General features: G+C 42.1%; 1 protein-coding gene across 1 annotated transcript in view; it reads right to left on the bottom strand.

Annotated features, from left to right (window-relative positions):
• Positions 1 to 14,968, bottom strand: part of CFAP299 (cilia and flagella associated protein 299) — a 239,775-nt gene that overhangs the window by 16,233 nt on the left and 208,574 nt on the right. The window lies entirely within an intron of this gene.

The following is a 14,968-nucleotide window of genomic DNA, read 5'->3' as shown; positions in this document are numbered from 1 at the left end:
AGTCTGATATCACCAATTTTGCTCATGCTGAAGCTGCGGATTTAGTCCCATTGAAATCGCTGGGGAGATCTTCTCCCAAGGCTGCTGTACCACAGAGCTCCTGGTTAAGAGTCTGACGTGGTTTCAAAAGGTGATGGAAAGCTCTTTCCCTATCATCTATCGCATACTGCTGGGATGTTTACAGTTACGCGGAACTCAAAAGTTTAACAGTATTTGGTAAAAAAATAAATTGGCAACCATTAGCACAGATAGCAGCTAATTCCCATGAAAACAACCAAAATGACAGAACTGATGGCTATGGGAAGTAAAACCAAAGAATTTCATTAATGCTACGACACTAGCAAACGGGGTCCGAGTTAGCTGGCAGAGACCCTCGTCACTGTCAAACATCACCACTATTAGGAGAATGGATTTGACAGAAGCTCTGCAAGTGCAATGATGAAATGCCAGAGATCAAAGTAAATACAGAAATAATAATCCCCATTCTCCACAAATGTATCAATGATTTTCACAGGTCAAAAGACATCATTTTTGATGGAGTTACTTCCAGATGAAAGCCTTCCAAATCAGGAGTATCAGGCCAATAGCCTGAACTTGTCTAAAACACAGCAATACAAAATTACAGAAAAAATATTACAGAAACATTGGGAAAGTAGTAATGAAAACTAAGTGTCTTGTAAAGCCTGAAGTGTAGACGAAGACTTCCTGGAGCCCAGTCCAGTTCCCTCACCAGTCTGACAGGAGAAAAAATTGCTGTTCTGCATTTCTGTCGTAAGTTTATCACTTTTCCATGTTTTGAGAAATACTCTAAAGAACAGAGTGGAGCGGCTTTGCAGCATTCGGAGAATGGGAGCGGATCCCATCTCCTGTGAATCCTCCAAGGCCAAGATGCTTTGACCTCTGAGAAAGACTGTGATTCTAAGAAAGAAAAACAAAAAATATATAGTCTTCATCTCAGTCAGGTCCAGGGCAAAACTTCAGTGGGAGCAAGACTGTGCCTTTTACATGTCCACATGGGACATGAATAAAACCCTGTTTCAGGGAGGTTAATGCAAAAATTTCTTTTTTGGCCTGAGCATTCTTCTTCTTTTTGAAAGAAGTATATTCAGAATTTTTTTTTTGCAAATCCTGGGAAATTTTCTCTTATACAGGCACAATGTAAGAAGAACTCTCATTTAAGTATGAGTACTGTGTTTCACAGCATAAAAACAAAACCAGCAAAGTCCTTTACATACTCAGCAAAATAACATATTTAGCTAAAGAACATATTCATAAAGTGCCTTGAGTGCTACAGTAAGATTACTCTGATTTTAACTAGTGGCTGGGTAACAACAGTTGTGACTAAGACTACAAACCTTGGCAGAAGGAAGCTATTTGGAAAACACAGTGATTGTCATCTACCGGAGAAGAGAATTAAGTGACACGGGGAAATGTGAAAATGTGAAAATGATGGTGGACATCACCAGTGCCAGGCAAAACAACAGATAATGTTGTTACAAACTGTGATGGACAGAAAGTATAGACCAGAACTCAGCAAAACAAGGATAGACAAAAACTTCAATGAATCTCTCTCTCTTTGAAGACAGAATATGCACGTGTGTGTGTATGCAAGAAAAAATGAAGGTATATTGCTCCCAAACAGCACGGTGGTTTTAACAGCAGAAGAGAGACACTTACAGCAGATTATTTACTTCTGGCAATTTTAAATCGAAAACATAGATAAGTTGTTCCCCTCCCTAATGTTTTGAGCTGGATTCTCGGATATTATGATTTATAACTGATGTGTTCATTTTTTCCCACATCTGCTTAACATAGCTTAATACTTTGAATTTGAATGTTTCGTTGCAAAAAATGCCGCCTCTCTCCCCACCAAGCTAATTCTCATCAGTGCTTTAAATGGTTCAATTAGCTCATAAGAGCATTAAGAACAGAAAAACTACCTTTCCTTCCCCACCTTAAATGTTAGCCCATCTTCCTCCCACCCTTTCTCCTGCTGTTCCTCAGGAAATATTTTCAGTGTGGTTACAACATGTGTGATCTGCATGTGCACAGAAGGCCATAAATCCCTATTACCAAATGTTTCTCTTAGCTTTTGAACATCTCGGAGAGCATGGTATCAGTATCCCACAAACCTCAGGGCAGACCAGTGCAGGAGAGGGAGCTAGCCAGACCCCATGTCATTGCAAAGAGCATTTTCATCGGGGGCTATAAGGAGAAGCAGAATTGCAGGGAGGTTTTCTCAGTGGCAGCTCCAATGTGTAGGTGCAGGTGCATTACCCGGACAGAGTGCTGAAACAATGCATTTCTGGCATAGCGAAGCCTCCAGCTTGGCTCGGCTCTCACAGCTTCACATCCAAACCTTGTTACTAGATCGGGCTGGAATGTCATTCTAAATCCATAGTCTCCAGGCATTAATCAAGAAAGGGGGCCGGCAGGAGGGGGGAAATCCTATTTAAAACTTGTAGTAAAGGAAAAACACATCCTCCAAAAATGCCCTATCAGTGAAAGAACTAAGGCTCTTTCCCAGCTTGTGGTCATTATCAGAGACACAGTAAATATAACCTGGGGCACCCACAGAGTACCTGCAGTTAAGTTGTCATCATGCGCAGATGTACGGTATCCTTACTACAGCAGTACATTATATTATTTCCTTAAATTGGTCTCCTACTTCAGCCCCTGGAAAAGCACCAGAAGAATTTATTGGGGCCGAGAGACTCCAACTGCACCAAACAAGCCCCACCAGGCTCACTTGGGAAAGCATGGGAACTCCCTGCCACTCGACCGTTAGGGCCGAGATCAAAGAGGAACTGAGAAGCTAGGAGAAGAGGGCTGAGCCGCCACCACGATCAACGCGCAAGCTCTGACACCAGGGAGGGCTGTCCCCGTGCTGCTCCACGACAGCGCATCAGCGCCCGGGCGAGGGCTGCGTCGCTGTGACCCTCACGGCACACCCCGGGCATCGGAGAGAGCCCGACAGGGCCTCGACTCAGGAGATTCTGGTTTCCATGAAAACTGCGGACATGAAGAAGTATCAGGAGCTTCCCAAAGGAATGTCCTGTTGTGCAAGGTCTCGACAAGCACCTGTGAGCAAGAGGGGAAAAGGAGGCAGGGGGAATTCTGGAAATTCAGAGACCAAGAGAACTAGGAAAAGATTTAAATGCAACTAAAGAACAGAAAAACGAAGTCATACACTTACTTCGTGGAAGATGAGAAGGGAGGTGTGACGGGTGATAGAGGAAAAAAAAGGGCTAAAAGGACATGTCATCCTTTATAAAGTTTACAGCTTTTGAAATCTGAGGCACATTATTCCTTCTTGGAATCCCCTCTGCTGTCATGAAGTACCTCGCCCTGCCTTGAAGTGGAAGAGACTTAAACATTAACCCTCAGGTAATCCTAGGGGTTAGGCAGTCATGAACCAGACTTCTATCTACTCTCCACAAGCATGAATGCCTTTAGGATACTTGGAAAATCAAATTGCTATTGTATAGCACATGAAGATTTTTACATATATAAATAGGAACTCTGTAGTGTTCCGAGGTTTTTAAAAAAATCAGGAGACTCAGAGAAATGTGCTATTTACCCACACGGATCTCTGCTAGAGGCCAGGAGTTTTGTCTTAACTTTCTAAAGCCCCCAGAGACATACTTTAAAAGCTAGCATGTGCTGCAGTAAAGTGGCTTTAACATGATAAAGTCAGTGTGCATTGCTTTTTCAGTGCATATTCCTTTTTAAGAATACCTGTTGAAGCAAACTAAAAACGATCACAGTTACACTAACTTGATTTTGATGAAGTATCTTTGGACATGACCACTGCAGTCAGAAAAGAAGGTCCTATGAGTTGTTCATTTTCATGTAAATACTTACTTTTTACTGAAGTGATGTGAGGATGAGCAATGAAATAACTGTAAGTGTAAAATTTTTTCATACAAAGAAAGATTAACTGGTGTCGCACAGAAGAAAAGTACATGACATCATGATAATCCAAAAATAAGGAAAAACACAGAGATACTGAACAGATTTCAACTGGAGATACTTTGTTGTACAAGATCAAATTACTTGCAAAACTCGCTGCCACAGCACAGGATAGAAGTAGATTCAATCTGAAGTACCGAGGAATGTTTCAACCAAATATTTATTTCAAAATCCTGATTGCCCAGACCTCACCAAGGATGTGGGAGATCTAGCTGCAAATCCATCATTCATTAGATATTTGATTATTGACATAGCTCACACAGGAGAGACTGAAAAATGCTGCCACAAAAGCCAATAATCACTGAGTTATTCGGTGCTTGTTAGGGATTGTTCTCTGTCTCTCTGGGCTGCTTCCCCCCCCCAGCAATTTAAGGACAATAAGCTTATTGCAAAGAGAAATTTTCAAAAGTTTTAGGGGAAGTTTTTCAAGAAGATAAAACAGATCCCTGATCATCCACAAGTTAAGGAAAAGATGAATTTAAAGAGGAGCAATATGAAGATACCCACTTATCTAACAGATACAGACAGCAAACTTCTGCCTCCCAGGCTTTGCAGAATTGGAAATACGGCATTAGCACTGTGCCGGTGGCGGGAGAAGCCCCGTCAGCTCTCGCAGGTCGTTAAACCCAGACCCGCACCCAGGTAGGGAACCCAGACAGGAACATTCCCAACAGCAACGTGACGCAAAGCCTTCACCACCTACGAATCAGCTCTGGGAACCCCAGTGATGTTTTGTATTAATTCTGGTTCCTGGAGGTTAACATATTGTCATGAAACAACCTCTGGTCTTTTATGCTAGGCACAGGTATGGGCTTTCTATACCAAGAGATGGGGCTTCACCATGCTAAACTTCTGGGAGAAATCCTGCTTCTGGCAAGACTTAGTGATTATCCAGTGAAACCTTACCACCATTTGCTGCAATTGCACAGCTTTACCTACAGCAGGTGACAACCAAGGCAACACTATTATTTATCAATGCAACGCAGAAGAATTTTACCATAATCTTCACTAGGATATAGCTGCAACTAAAAAAAGTACTAGTTATTCCATACAACCATTCACTAAATATATGGACATACCAACTTTAGCCACAGCTATTTCCTTGTCTAACTATAAGGAAAAAGTGGTTTCTCAGACACCCATGTGTGGCAAAAATCACACAGTACTTCACGATCACCGCACAGTGCTTTGACTGACATTTATAGGACGGCAAACTGAAAACAGATTTCCAGAAAAGCAGTCACAAAACTATGGGTCACTACTGCCTCATTATAAATACTCCTTATACCTGCTTTACTAACAAACAGCATCCGGACCGGCCACTACGGTGTAAACTAAAGCTCTGCTTGCTGAGTCAAAGCAGATTGGCTCATGTTATATTGTGACCCTGTTGCTCTGGATCGGTGAAATCCTGCGCTTTTTTCTCTGCTGCCTGAACTCTTCTCCCCATCCTTCACATACTCTTTTTTGTAACTTAGATTTTAAATAAACAAGGCAACTGATCATGGTGAGCAGTATTTTAACTTACGTGCATCTTAATATTTTATGCAAAAACATTCACTAGTTAAAAGTCCCAACCCAGGGGCCTTATTCGGTTTTCTTGCTTGGAAAAGCCTGTAAATACCTGCTTGAAGTGTTCTTCTAAACAAGGAAGTAGTTACACAAATGCCTGTGTCCCTTATTTGGGACCAAGCCCATTAATTGCTACTGTCCCTATTATTATCGATTATATTGCAGTCATGTTAGAAAGCCCATTCCGCCAGGGACGCAAAAGGGGCCCTTAAAAAGGCACCCTGAAAGGGTTAGGCACGTTCTCCAGGTGTGAGACATGGCACGCTGACTGGCAGGTCTTTAGCCAACAACGGGACGATTTAGAGCGGCTTGACAAAATCCAGCTCGACAGCACCAGCGCATATCTCCTGTCAGCATTGCAAAGATTAATTCGGTATCATTTCTGGTCCACGTTAAGAGAGAACTAAGGCTTGTGGGAAGACACATGGCTATCTGGCGAGGCAAGATATCCAGTATTTGATCCTGTGACCTGCAGAGCTCCCTTTGGATACATGAAAGCACAGAAGAGTAGTGCAAAATTGTTCTCTTTATTTTCAGAGAATCCACAAGAGGAAAAGGAACATCATGTTTAGATCTGATTTCCTTATGCATCTGTCTGTGCATCATAACACTGTCTTCACACAAGTAAACAGCCGTGAATCACTTCTGCTTCTCAAATCACACATGGAAGCTGTAACCCAAATCACATTCCACATAAGTGTTTGGCCAATTTCTATTTTCCAAGATGTTTTTCCTACCGTTCTGTTGTTTCAGGTGATAATTTACTATACGGACAAAAAGGGCAAGATAGCCTTTCCCCTACATCTTTCTCCTGAAATTTTAACAGTTTGCAGTTTTCATTTTCCTATTGCAAATGCATACAGTTAGTTTGTTCAAAGCTATAAAAAGCCAATCTCTCCCCTGAAGAGATTTTATCTTTCTTAATTTATTAGAGTATGAATTGAAATGAAGAGAGAAATTAAAAGTGAAAGAAGTAATATTTACAGTATTTAAATATAAGCCAGATGTGGAAGTACACATCTCCAAATTAAACATTTACTGAGTTGGCAGCAATGGAATTTTTCTTCTCACTCATCCAGACCTTACGTTTGAACACACTAATTTCTATTTAAACATCTATCTGCCATTTGCTGCCTGTGCCTCGTACATCTAAGTGGCAATTAAGAACTGTTCCCCCACACTTCACGCAGTCATTTCTCTTGTAGGCAAAATGGCTCCATTTAATCGCCAAAAAGTTTTAAGCCCATGACCAAAAATCATGGGCACCGAATCTGAGACAGCAACACGCATAAATAGGCATGATCTGAACCTCTGAGTCAGCTGTAAATACTACTGAAAGCAACAGTAGCTGTAGGTGCTGAAAATCACCCCGAACCAAGCCCTGCTGTTTGTGAGTCAGGCTATGAAGGCATATGCATGATGAATACCATCATAGGAGGACAAGTACCGTTACACAAGGAGAGGACTCTGGAGTCGCAGCTAAACACTAAGAGGAACATCTTTTGTTCCCATACCGTTAGGGGAGGGCTCCAGCTGACCTGCCCAGACTGACACCAGCCTTCACGGGCCTCAACATGAGGAGGGCAGCCTGCTTTCACCCCCTTGGCAATTCATTCCCTCAAGGGCTCAACACCAACCGGTTTGGCATTATTGGATAGCGGTCAACACATGCAGAAAGCAGCTGGAATCAAAGAACCAGATGGGTTTGTAAACATCAAGTATGATGATAAATGACAGAAAAAAAACCATATTTACTTTTTGTGAGGGATAAAATTAATTCTTGTCCTCATCAAATCCTTTGAAAAGAGTGCATCTTTCCTAAGAGATCCAAAGGAATTTACCCCATGGGTCTGCGAAGTCTTGTGAAATTCGGATGCTGACAAGAGATGAACTTTTTTTCCTCAATCCTGAATTATTTTACTTTGTACTATAACTAGCAGTATGGCAATCCCTGCAAATGAGGGGCTGCATTCTACCTAATCCTTACTGGTCGTGCAGCGAGGTAACGAGGAACGGGTCCCGTGGGGAAGTCCGCTCTGCCTTGAGGGGAGCGCAGGCGCTGTTCCGCGTACGCCTGGCACCGCCCCGGCGGCCGGGAGGCACGTGGGGCCCGCTCAGCGCTCGCTGGCAGCGTGGAAGTGAGCGGCTGCATTTGTTGCACTCCAGGAAAGGGATAACTTACCAGGATACAGCACTGCATGTGTAGAATAAACGCAACCCAAATGTCCAGGGGCAAAAGAATTTAAAAGCTTGGGCCACTAACTTCAATCACTCCAATCTACAATTAGGTACCCAAATAAAAGTCATTAACTTTTCATCCACAGCTACAGCTGACGTCCACAAAATTGGAGATTGCACATTTCCGAAACTCAGGCTGTTCTTAACTAGTTACCTGAAATTAATTTGGGACTGAAGCTGTGATCTGTATGCCTAGCATGCAGTCTTTAGAGATGCTAATGACCTTCTGCCTTACAGGCACCCACCGCTATTGAGAACCTGACTTTTCTTGCGTTATCTGTGCTAGCTGGAGAATCACAGGTCACACAGAAATCACAAATGGGGCCAGCAGATTATACCACGCCTGGTTTACCAGATGGCTTCCTCTTTAGAGTCAACTTAAGTACAAACTACACCCGGGCAACTAGAGAAACAGCTATCTCTAGATCTTTCAGCACAAGGACAACCTCCATGTTATACTGGCGAAAAAATGCTCACCAACAGAACAGAAAACACCAAAATAAATATAACTTGTTTTCTTCTAATATCCATTCAACATCCTACCGTATGAAAGCTAGGACATCCACAACAACAAGCATCACCAAACACAGACTCACACTACCAGTTGTAGATGACTTACTCTTTAATGTAGATGCCTTAATTAATTAATTTACAGGCAGTAGCATGTTCAGGCCATCAGGCTGGTTATGAGGTTACCACAGTTCCTGAGTGTGAGTCACTACTGCCTCACTGCTCCTAACTGGGACTCAGCAAGAGTTCAGTCCTGGTCCTCCCACCTGCTCCCCGAGGGAGGTGAAGTTCGGCATTTCTTCTGCCCGGCACAGCGGGATTGCCCACGCTGGCCGGCACAAGGAACGCGTGAAAATGCTACCCTGACCCTGTCAGCTCTTGCTTGGGTAAGCAGGGTGGGAGCAGCGCTTCTGTGTGAATTGCCATCAAATCTATAGGGTGAGGGGGTGCAGCAAGGCAGGGAGAAGTTGCCTCATGCCCCACGCTCGGGAACGTATTGCTGGCCGTGATTTGGCCTACAGGTCTTCACAGATTAACAGATGGTATCTTAGCACCAACTGACAACAAAATGGGAGGGAATTCCAACGCCAGTTAATGAACGACTGCCAACTCCTACGCCCGCTTGCAGCCAGAACAGACCACAGTCGAACTACAAGAAGCAGAGGGCAGAATCTGATGGGATGTTTCTTGCCAACAACAAAACCCAACATGCTGGCTCCGAAAGTACCAGTGGGTCACGATGCACTTCTGTGGCAGACAAGGTGCATCACCACAAAGCCCTGAACGCGAGACCTCCCATGCTTGGCCTGAGGAATGCCAGGGCCAAAACCAAACCAGTTTCACCACTGATGAGATAAGGAAAGGATTTCAGAGCATAGGTTCTAGATTCTTCCCCTGTACTAATGTTCTACAGTAAATGGCTACTTACCTGGTCCCATTCTAGAAAGACAGTGCACGCTGGAAAAAAGAAATTAAAACACTGCCATCACAAATTAAGTGCGAAGATAAAACGCTGCAGTATATAGCATCATAAATATGATATCTATTGCACTGACCTAGAAAAATAACAAAAAAGTTGGAGCGGGAGTTCACATAGAACTGAAATAGTGTAATCCTAATGGAAGACATGCGTTTAATCCTCACTCACAAATGGAACTGAGCCAGATAGTCGAAGTATAGCTTATCAGACAGAAGTCAACCCCAAATTAGTCTTTTGCTGTCCTCTTTAATTCAGCAGAATTTTTTGGTATGGTTCCATAGAGTGAACATTCTCCATTTTCTTTGAACGAATTGTATTACACTTGTTTCTCATCAAATTACATAAATTAGCTGAGAGGGAATGGATTCAATTACAGTCCAGATTCCAGACCTCTTAAGAACTAACTTACTGCCTAACACATTCCTTTCATTTAATAAACTGGAACCAAATGAGGATTATATCATATAAATAATACTCCCTTGAAAGGGCAATGTAGTAAAATGGCAAAAATACTCAGAGGAACCACGTAGATCAAATACAGGAACCTCTGAAATTACCCACTGGATTTAAAGTATGAACATCACATGAACTTCATGGATCAGTATTTTTCTTCCGTATCGTGAACAAGAACTATATTCAGAGGGCACTTAAGCCCAAGTTTAATATCTCCTGACAACCTCAGATAGCCAATGAAAAAAATGTGGTGCAGCAAAGTATTAACTTCCATATTTAAAAAACATTTGACAGCTTTGCATGAGATACTAACCCTTCCACAAAATCAAAAATTTACACCTCAATCTCCCAAATGACTAAAAGTAAAGATGACCAAGAGTAAGGGCTCTGTAAAGCTCCGAGTGAGGCTGTTTCCCAGAGAGACCAATTCTTTAAAAAGGGAGGCAGCATTTTGGAACAATCTAAACTGACATGACAGATTTTAGAAACAACCACTCTTGACCGAAACACCTAGCTATTCTTTAAGCTTCAGATATAGGATATGCCCCCAATGCTAAGACATTTTTATACCTGCCTAAACATAGAAGTATCCAAAAAGAAGAAGAATGTGATGAAAAGATTTTGATTTGACATTAGCCAAGAGATTAAAAGATGAAGTCATGTAATTCTACATACAGCCAAGACACTGCCATTCACATACGACATTTTTGACATATTTTGAAGGAGCCAGATAGAAAACAGAGAGACAGAAGAACAAGGTTGTCCAGATGAGACATGGTCATAAAACGTAAATTAACTGTACAAAAATTCAGCCAGTTTAGACAACTGAAGAATGGCTAAAGACGGTTTTGATTGCAGCCTAAGAAATCACAGCTTGTCTAATACTAAAGCTTTATTTAATCCAGCATACAAATACAAAGACAGAATCTAGTTTAAATTTAGACTCAAATCAAGAAATAGAACATTTCAAACTATGCAATGAAGAGGTTTTCAGGGGACACAGCAAGTTCTCTGCCAACGGGAATCTTTAAATCATGACTGGATACCTTTCTACAAGATTTACTCACATCTGGCCATGTGCTAGATTCAAGGCTTCCTAAATTTTATGGTGTGTGTTATGCAGCAGATGAGGTTAGATGATCCTTGTCATTCTCCCTCTCGGACTTAAAATCTAAAAAATTATAGACTGAGAAGAAACTTATCAGTGGTGCGCTATAGTGAATGTATAATAGAGGGAAAAATCAGTCACACAATAAAATGAAAAGCAGTTTAGTTTAAAAAAGGCTAAAAAGAACTACTCCAAGGAGAACGCATTATTAAGAATGTGTGGCAACGGGAGAAGCTTTCTGAGAAGAGATTTTTACCATATTGCTTTAGATAATAGATGTGCTTTTACACCCAGTCTGCTGCTGTGGTTTGGAAAACAATCCACATTTCATGTTCAAAGCTTAAAGAGATCCAGACTGGGATACACTTTCACTCGTTATTACTGTTTATTTATTACTATGGACGATCTTTTATTTTAAAACCTAGATGCAGAATTGATCATTTTTTATACTGGATACACACCGCCTTCCAGTGATTGAAAATATCCTGTGACATAAAGCCGAAGTTCAGCAAACCAGATTAATTTTGTATTTTAGGTTTTTTGGGGTCAAGTCACAATTAGCGGCCATCTTTTCTTCTGCCCATCGCTTCTCCAAAAGCAAGGCTGCAGGCCACCTAATTCTTAGGCAGGGGGAATGAAAATACAAGATCGTTAAGTATAAAGGGCTCGCTTTACCTCCCAATGCGGTCAAGAGAGGAAGTGGTAGAGGAGAGCTGGTAGGTGTGTTTTTAACCCTGGATAGCAGAGCTGTTTAAAGTTGCACAAAGATCCCCAAACATTGCTTCTGAGGACACCTGCTAGGCAGCAATTTGATGAGAAAATGCCAACAAATGCCAAAAGAAACTGTTTATGCCCGACCGTGCTGGCAATTAATGTTCTTCTGAACAAAATGCCTACTAATATATACTACCATTTTGACTTTTAATAAATTTCTCCACAAAAGAAGATATTTCATGTAGAGTCAGAAAAACACTATATGACGGCTCCACCAAAACAAGCCAAATTTTTACAACTCTGAAGTCTGTATATTTAATACCTTCATATATACCAACCTTATTTGCTACTGCAACTGTATGTGCAAATGTCTCTCTACATTCAGGTGCGCTCATAGTTACAGTAATTGCACATGCAAAGGGTGCAAAAAATGCATGCAGACTTCAGTTGTGGTTTGATGAGAATACAAGCAAGGAAGAGTGACAGAACTCAGCTTGCTGGAGGGACAGATTGGTTGTAAGCTATGAACGGCAACTGGTGCAGTTTTCCCAAAAAGGCCAACTTTCTTCAGCCTGGGAAGAGCAGACAGTGTCGCACTCCACGACTCCCAAAGCAAGCCAGAGCAGGCTGCTTCCAGGGGCTCGGCCTCTCCTTGCAGAGGGCATGCACAGAGATGTCACAAGTATCGTTCAAATACTCGCAGAGTAGAAGGGATTCAGTGTCCCTAGTCACCCTTTTACTAGCTGAGAGACAGAAAGCAACACAACTAGAGTTTAATTCCTCTGACTTATTTTACATTGGAGTGAGGCGAATGACACCAACAAGCAAGAGTTTCTCTTCAGTGACTTTAAAAGGGAGTATGGAGTGACCTAATCACATGTCCTTGCTGTTAAGCACAATAATTCCCACTGCCCCACCAAAAGTCTCCAACATCTGATACACAATATTCATTATGCAATTAAAATAGTTCCTGTTTCTGACAAAAAAGCCCCAATGAGATCTATGCGCAAAAGTCTCCTCTAATGTCAGCAATTTCTGTTCCAGGAGTGATGAATGGGTCCAGCGAGCACACCTGAAAGGATGAGTTCGTAGGTCTTGCCCTTCACCGCCTTGTTGATTCCAAAGCATTCCTAGTCCACGTCCAGAGTGCTTCCCTGTTTGGTTGGTGTTGGTCTTTTTGGCGCAGAACAGGTGGCTTTTCCTTAGAGCCACAGTGGGTACTGAAACATACTTGTATTCCTCTCTACGGAGAGGCTCATCCATCGCTGGGGACACCACACCAGGTGATCTTTTCGCCCTCTGAGCTCCTTCAATCCGTTTGTCCTCTCTAGGGGAGCTCACAAACTAGGAGCAGCACTGTCTCCTACGCATCTACTTATTGCTCCCTACTGTTTCACACTGGCTTACTGAAAGAAAACACACATCTCTGTCTCAGATCGGTGCTTCTTTTCTTTCTGCAATTGCATGCTACATGGGCATGAACATATCCATACAGATATCTGGCCTTGCCTACGAGCTTCGCCAAAGAGAAACAAGAGAAATAAGACAACATGCCAAAGCCCTCAGCCTGCCCATTTCAGCTTTCCTCCAGAAAAACCAACTTTGAATGGTCTTTAGTAACAGACACATTCCCTATTACGAGCAGAACTCACGTCAGTGCTCAGAGAAGTGGTCCTTTGGTCATGTTCACTAACGCAAGCCCTGACCCTCCTGGATCTGCGGGCCTGAGCACTCCCCTCACACAAGCACACAGTGCTGCTACCCCTGACAAGCCAGGGCCACTAGCAAGGGTGTGCAGACGTCCCTGAGAAGGACTCTGTGTTCCTTAGCTAAGCTTAGAAAAATTAACTGGGGATTACGGGTTAAAGGGAACTCATTGGATTTGAACTTCTACAGGACTAGCCAAGTCTTTCCCGCTGGGCTTTTTCGTGCCTGCCCCCCATCTGTCCAATAAAGTCCTCAACGTTAAAAATGAGGGGCAGGAATGAAATGTCCTACTCTGCAGATATATAACTGATGCAAAAAGGGAGGCGTGACAAATACAGTGGGCCATGAAATACATAAATGGCATCAGGGTTGGAGAAGTTCTGTAATGTGATGGAGATTTTATGAAAATTAAGCCAATCTGTATAGGTGATGCATCATGGTCCACATCATTTAACCGTAAAGGAAAGGTTTCTTCTTTAGCCAGTGTACAAAGATGGCATGACTGCACTACATATGTTTATGTATATTTTTATATATTTCTTTCTATATATATTTCTAGATATATGTATATGAACTTCATTAACTGCACTGTATACATTCATACACATCTATGAATAAAACAAAGTCTTCATGGTACTGTGCCAGCTGAATCTGAATCTATGTTCAGCTGATAAGTTCAGGTGCAGTTTTGCATGGGTAGCATTCAGCTTATGAAACCTAATATATAAGTAATGCTTCATCTCTTTTTCTAACAAAGAGGTAAAATGAAACAGGATATGAAACTATATTCAATCATAATTGAACACACTAAGCTGTCCATGATGAGTTTGCACCTCACTCTAGTTTTGACACAAGGGGTAGAAAAAGAGATTGAACCGTACACTAAATGAGAGATTTTTCAATACAGAATAAACAGGACTTAGCACAACTACAGGATACAATGGTGACGCTTCATATTGCATATGACATCAATGACTTACAAGGCTTAGGTATGAGTCACTAATAAAATCCAAATATATAGCACAGCAGACACAATGTTATGTCTATTAGTGTTCTTAATTCAATCATAAATGAAACCCAACTGTTCATCCTTGTGATTTAAAAGTGTAAAATTGGGAATTTTGCTTCCCACTGCTGTAATGCTACAAGAGTCCAGTGTGTTTCTTTGCCTTATTACTGACATCTGCTGTCCCACGAACAAACAGCACACAAATGCAACAACACGCTTGCCCTCTCCTACACTCTTTCCTGCTTTTTCTCTCTGTAACTCATACCAAAATTTGATCGAACAGTATTTGCAGGGATTTGCATTGCTTCTAGAGGGGCTACTGACATTACAGAAAACCATTGTCACTGAAGATGGAGAAAATGCAGCAACTCCTTTATTCTTGACACCTTTTTACCGGGAGATAAGAATTGTGAACAACTAGCTGCAATGTCACACACAATTATTAACTTTTATCAGGTGGGAACAGGAGACTTGCATAATAATTCACAACCCCAGCCCACTGAAATTTTTACCGTTTCCTCCCCAGTCACCAACAGTGCCCGGCCTGTGGCAGTGCTAAACGCTGTCCCAGGCCCCAGTGAGACTGGAAGCTCTGCTCTGCCACATCTCTCGGACTTGGCCTCCACAAGCAGAAGTGCACAAACACACCTCATGCCCCTGTCCGTTGGCACACAGGCACAGCATACATTTTAAGGAAAATGGTATC

This window comes from Dromaius novaehollandiae, chromosome 4 (assembly GCF_036370855.1).
Source record: "Dromaius novaehollandiae isolate bDroNov1 chromosome 4, bDroNov1.hap1, whole genome shotgun sequence".
Taxonomy (NCBI): domain Eukaryota; kingdom Metazoa; phylum Chordata; class Aves; order Casuariiformes; family Dromaiidae; genus Dromaius; species Dromaius novaehollandiae.
Note: the sequence above shows the minus strand (reverse complement) of the source record. Positions and strands in the feature narration are given on the sequence as shown.